The sequence below is a fragment of the Budorcas taxicolor genome, chromosome 25, assembly GCF_023091745.1.
Source record: "Budorcas taxicolor isolate Tak-1 chromosome 25, Takin1.1, whole genome shotgun sequence".
NCBI lineage: Eukaryota > Metazoa > Chordata > Mammalia > Artiodactyla > Bovidae > Budorcas > Budorcas taxicolor.
This window is the reverse complement of record NC_068934.1, coordinates 8,712,738-8,718,886: the sequence shown is the minus strand read 5'-3', so window position 1 is coordinate 8,718,886 and position 6,149 is coordinate 8,712,738. Positions and strand designations below refer to the sequence as shown.

At 47.2% G+C, this 6,149-nt stretch overlaps 1 non-coding gene across 1 annotated transcript; it reads left to right on the top strand.

Annotated features, from left to right (window-relative positions):
* Positions 1-371: 371 nt before the first annotated feature.
* On the top strand, positions 372-443 carry TRNAC-GCA (transfer RNA cysteine (anticodon GCA)). The gene has a single exon. It is a non-coding gene; the product is annotated as a tRNA-Cys (tRNA).
* The last annotated feature ends 5,706 nt before the right edge of the window (positions 444-6,149 follow it).

Below are 6,149 nucleotides of genomic sequence, written 5' to 3'. Positions count from 1 at the left end.
ACATGTTTCTCTGCTTGCCCCACATCACTAAGCTGCATAAGAGGGCAGCGGTAAATCTCCTGTATTTTCTTACATATTTCTTCCCAATAGCTGCCACCCCAGAGCCTGGTAAACTTGAGGGAGCTGTGGTGTATTAGACAGCTGCCCCTCCGTGGTGTCGCTACCCTCGTGTGCCGTAGCCACCCTAGTGTGCCATAGCCGAGGGGGAGACCCACTGCCCCTGAAGTTAGAACACCTGGACTCCAGTTCTGCACCATGGTCTCTCCTTCGCTCTCTCCCAACCAAGAAAGGGTGGAATCATCCCAGATCACCTGCTTTTTGTAAAGACTGCATGAGCAATTGGAGGGGAAACATTAGGGCATTGTAGGACTTCCCTGGTGGCTCAGATGGTAAAGCGTCTGCCTGCAATGCAGGAGACCCGGGTTCAATCCCTGGGTTGGGAAGATCCTTTGGAGAAGGAAATGGCAGCCCACTCCAGTATTCTTGCCTGGAAAATCCCATGGATGGAGGAGCCTGGTAGGCTACAGTCCATGGGGTTGCAAACAGTGGGACATGACTGAACAGCCTCACTTTCACTTCTCGCTTTCAGGACCCTCACAAAGGCTGGGTGAAGATGGCCATGACTCTCAGACACCCTGAGGCCAGGTGAGCTGTTCTTATAAGAAGGCAGGTTCTGGATTTGGCAACCTCAAGTCAAGCTAGCTGGAGTGACATTGAGAATGAATTATTGCAGAATGGGAGGGGGTGGAGTAATGTATGGAATAATTGATATTAGCCTTTCAGACAGTCATTTAGAACCTTGCTCTCAAAGCCTTGTAGGTAAGTCAGCACCTGGGGTGTTGTTAGGAAGACAGGATCTCAGGCTCCACACAGGAGCCGCTGAACTGAAATCAGCATTTTAACTAGATCCCCAGTTGATTTGCGTGTTCACTGAACTTTGAGAAGCACTGCAGTCTGGTAGAGTTGTACGAAACTGGCTTTCAGCAGGCTGCTAATTAGAATCATGGTACAAATCTCAGTATTGATTGAAAGTCCCTCCTTTCAATCAGCCAGAAGAGGAAAACCCTTTTTCTTTTCAGTTCTCTTCTGAGCAAACATGGCCTTCAGCTGCTTTTTATTTATATAATGAATTAGGTTTCAGATGAAAGACAATGCATTAGTTTCATTAGCACCTTTGACAGCAATGGTTGATGAACGGTTCGCTTGTCATATCTGAGAGGAAGCAAGGGTAGCCGAGGGAAATGGGTACCCACACCCGTGGGAGGAATATAATTTCCATACGCTTTCACTAATTCCTCACAAAAACGCTATTGGGAGTTTTATTGTCAGTACTTTACAGACCAGAAACAGGCCCAGCGAGGCTGAGTGCTCACCAACTCTGTGTAGTGGCGTAGAGCTGGAACTCACATGCAGGCCTGTTTGACTTTACGTCCTATATACACTGTTTGTCCTACGTGCTCTTTATAAAAAATATTGGAGTATAATTGATTTACAATGTTGTGTTAGTTTCAGGTGTACAGTAAAGAGATTCGATTTTACATATATTCACTTTTTAAGGTTCTTACCCATACAGGATCTTACAGAATATTGAGTAGACTTCCCTGTGCTATACAGTAGGTCCTTGTTGGCTTCCTATTATATATAAAGTACAGTGTGTATGTTTATCCCAAGCTCCTAATTTGGGCTTCCCAGGTGGCACTAGAAGTAAAGAACTTGCATGTCTATGCAGGAGACATAAGAGATGCAGGTTTGATTCCTGAGTTGGGAAGATCCCCTGGAGCAGGATATGGCAACCCACTCCAGTATTCTTGCCTGGTGAATCCCATGGACAGAGGAGCCAGGCGGGCTACGGTCCATGGGGTTACAAAGAGTTGGACACGACTGAAGTGAGTTAGCATGAACCCTGCCTCCCATCCCCCCCTTCCCCCCCCGCACCACGTTGTTCCCTTTGGTAGGCACAGGTTTGTTTTCAAAATCTGTTAGTCTGTTTTTATTTTGTAAATAAGAGGTTACTCTTGCTGCTAACAGATTAATGCAAATGTAGCTGAAAACTACCATTTTATTAATATTAAGCCCATGGAGTCCATGGGTCAGAAATTCCAGACAAGGCACTGTGGGAATGCCTTGTCTCACCCCTAAATGGCTAAGGTGAGTTTATGTCTGGGACTGGATTAGTAAGAAGGCATCTTTACCTCCACATCTGGCAGTTGACAGCAGCTACCAGCTTGGACCTCAGCTGGCGCTGTGGACCAGAAAATCCATGTGTGGCTCCTCCAGGTGGCCTGGACTTGCTAACACTATGGCAACCTCAGGGGAATTGCACATCTTCTGCGAAACCCCAGGGGTCCAAGAGTGAGCGTCCCATGAACAAGGCAGTGTCACCTCTGCTGACTGAGCCTCAGAAGTCTCCAAGCCTCTGTTCTGTCCCATTCTATTTGTTACAAGTAAGTCACAAATACTTTGGCCACCTCATGCGAAGCGTTGACTCACTGGAAAAGACTCTGATGCTGGGAGGGATTGGGGGCAGGAGGAGAAGGGGACGACAGAGGATGAGATGGCTGGATGGCATCACTGACTCAATGGACTTGAGTCTGAGTGAACTCCAGGAGTTGGTGATGGACAGGGAGGCCTGGTGTGCTGCAATTCATGGGGTCGCAAAGAGCTGGACACGACTGAGCTACTGAACTGAGCTGAACTGAAGTCACAAACTTGCCCAGATTTAATGGGAGAGGACTCAGATCCCATCTCTGATGGTGGGATTGTCAAAAACCTGTAGCCATTTTTCTTTAATTTCCCCAAAGTTTGAGAGGATACCTGCAGGGTCTATTTTGCTAGAAGAAGGTAGATCACTTGCAACTGTGTTTTACTTCCCACCATCACTCAGAACCAACTCTATTAAGCAGGAAAGCAGCAAGTGGGACCACAGGCCAGGCCTCACATGAAGGCTGACTTGTTGACATCACCTAGTTGTCTTTGTGGCTTTGCCAAGGTGGATAGGACTTTTGAGCTCTGTTGTGCATCAGCAGGAGCTAGAAACCTCCGTGAAAGCTGCCAGCAAGATTGAAGATGGCCAGGTAGAGTCTTTGTGTCATCTGGGAGGAAAGTTTAACGCCTGGTAGGTGGACATTTTGACAAAAGGCATTCATGCTTTCCCATTACTTTTGCTTTTTGCCCTTTCTTGACCTGATTTACTTTGACAACAAAGACTCCATTTTCCAAGATGTTGTTGCTTCTCAGTTTACTGGAGTCAACTGTCAGGGAGTCAATAGAAAAGATAATTTATGAACCTGAGGGGAGTTAGCAAATCCCAGGGAAGAAAGGCCTCAGTTCACTTCAGTTCAGTTGCTCAGTTGTGTCCGACTCTTTGAGACCCCATGAATTGCAGCGCGCCAGGCCTCTCTGTCCATCACCAACTCCCGGAGTTTACTCAAACTCATGTCCTTTGAGTCAGTGATGCCACCCAGCCATCTCATCCTCTGTCATCCCCTTCTCCTCCTGACCCGACTCCCTCTCAGCATCAGTGTCTTTTTCAATGTGTCAGCTCTTCGAATGAGGTGACCAAAGTATTGGAGTTTCAGCTTTAGCATCAGTTCTTCCAATGACCACCCAGGACTGATCTCCCTTAGGATGGACTGGTTGGATCTCCTCGCAGTCCAAGGGACTCTCAAGAGTCTTCTCCAACACCACAGTTCAAAAGCATCAATTCTTCAGCGTTCAGCTTTCTTCACAGTCCAACTCTCACATCCATACATGACTACTGGAAAAACCATAGCCTTGACTAGACGGACCTTTCTTGGCAAAGTAATGTCTCTGATTTTGAATATGCTGTCTAGGTTGGTCATAACTTTCCTTCCAAGGAGTAAGCATCTTTTAATTTCATGGCTGCAATCACCATCTGCAGTGATTTTGGAGCCCCCCAAAATAAACTCTGACACCGTTTCCACTGTCTCCCCATCTATTTCCCATGAAGCGATGGGACCAGATGCCATGATCTTAGTTTTCTGGATGTTGAGCTTTAATCCAACTTTTTCACTCTCCTCTTTCACTTTCATCAAGAGGCTTTTTAGCCTCTGCCATAAGGGTGGTGTCATCTGCATATCTGAGGTTACTGATATTTCTCCCAGCAATCTTGATTCCAGCTTGTGCTTCTTCCAGCCCAGCATTAGAAAGGCCTAGATACGTGTAAAAAAGATCTCCTTAGCTTGATTCTGATGGATTGCAGTCATGCTCCAAATAAACAGTTTCTCCGTGACTCTCTAGAAGACCTGAAAACCATGATTCACAGAGTCTAGAAGGAAGTATCTCATCTAACATAATGCTTCAGTTCAGTTCAGTTCAGTTTAGTTCAGTCACTCAGTCATGTCCAACTCATAGTGACCCCATGAATCACAGCACGCCAGGCCTCCCTGTCCGTCACCAACTCCCAGAGTTTAGTCAAACTCCTGTCCACTGAGTCGGTGATGCCATCCAACCATCTCATCCTCTGTCGTCCCCTTCTTCTCCTACCTTCAATCTTTCCCAGCATCAGAGTCTGTTAAAACATAATGCTTGTGTGCATGCTAAGTCACTTCAGTCATGTCTGACTCTTTACAACTCTGTGGACTGTAGCCCACCAGACTCCTCTGTCCCTGGGATTCTCTAGGCAAGAATACTGGAGTGGGTTGCCATTCCCTTCTCCAGGGGATCTTCCAGACCCAGGGATGGAACCTGTGTCTCGTCATGTCTCCTGCATTGTCAGGCGGGTTCTTTACCACTAACACCACCTGGGAAGCCCACCTAACATAATGTTCAGTGTTGAAAAGGTCACTGTTGTCAGCCTCAGATGAGAATAACCATTGGCCTAAGAAGAGGGAAGGCCACGAGCAGAGCTGACAATAATAGTAGTGCATGTAACAGTCATAAATGGCTCTGCCGTGTGAGGAATAGCTCCCACATGCCACTCTGCTGGATGTCCATATCACCTCACTCCCCTACGGCCAGGACAGTTCCTGTTACATGAAGGCAGTTGTTCAGCAGCTTTATCCAATGACTGAATGACGGTGTCGAATTGAGCAGGTTATAGAGAATGGCTTTGACAGCCCCTAAGTTGTCAATGTGCGGTTGTGAGTAGAAGCCCAGTCCTCCAATTTGCTGCCCTATTTTGTTCCCACAGAAAACCACCAACATAAAGTCAAACCATTAGCAGAGTCATCCTCTCCCATTGTAGAGCTTTTCAGCACGTGATGCTACGGCACCCCCAGGGACTGACTTTCTTTTGCTATGTGAAGAAGTGACATAAGGACATTAACATGTATTCCTTGTATATTATGATCTGGGGCTTAGCAGTCAGGAAAATTAGGGAGAACAGGGTAGGCACAGGATTTATTGAGATTTATGGGGAAGATACTGAACCCAAAACAAGACAGGTAGATCAGGCCACGAGTTCATAGCTGGCCCATGAACACGGGGGTTAAAAGGAGGTGGTGAAAGCCTGTGCCTGCCACACATTTTGCTCTTAGTACTCTGAATCACAAAGGATCTGAAATCTTCTGACATGAGGAGCTGCAGCAGAAGCAAAGTGGTCTTCTGTCTGAAGTTGCCTTGACTCCAATCGCTGTGCCCTGGTGGGCTGCCCTTCTGCCTCCGTGTAGATGGAAGTGATTTCCTCACATGGAGCTGCGCTCATCATCAAAGGAGCAGCAAAAAGAGCCTGCAAACTTTGAAGTGAGGGTGGTGCTCTCTGAGATAACAATGAACCACAGCTGTAGCTTTCAGGTTTACAGAGATCCTGGCACAGAACCAAGCAGTGGTGCTGTCCTTGGGTCTAGTTCCAGATGAAATTGGACCAGGTCCCAGACTCCATCCTAAGCCCATTTCCCCATACTCTCTCTCTTCAGGATATGGAGAATTGGCTGGTTTGTTTTCTTCAAGTAAAGAATACTGTGTTGGGGACATGTGGGACCTAAGTTCCCCAGCCAGGGATTGAACCCACATCCCCTGCATTGGATGGTGGATTCTTAACCACTGGACCACCAACTAGACGAGCCCGTGTACCACCATGGAGACCCAGCAAAGCGCGTTTCTCCTTCCCTGTATCTAGTGTCCTTGTCTGTGGTTTGGACACATTCGAGGTCTAGGACTTAGTCAGGCTCTCTGGTGGGGACTAGTGG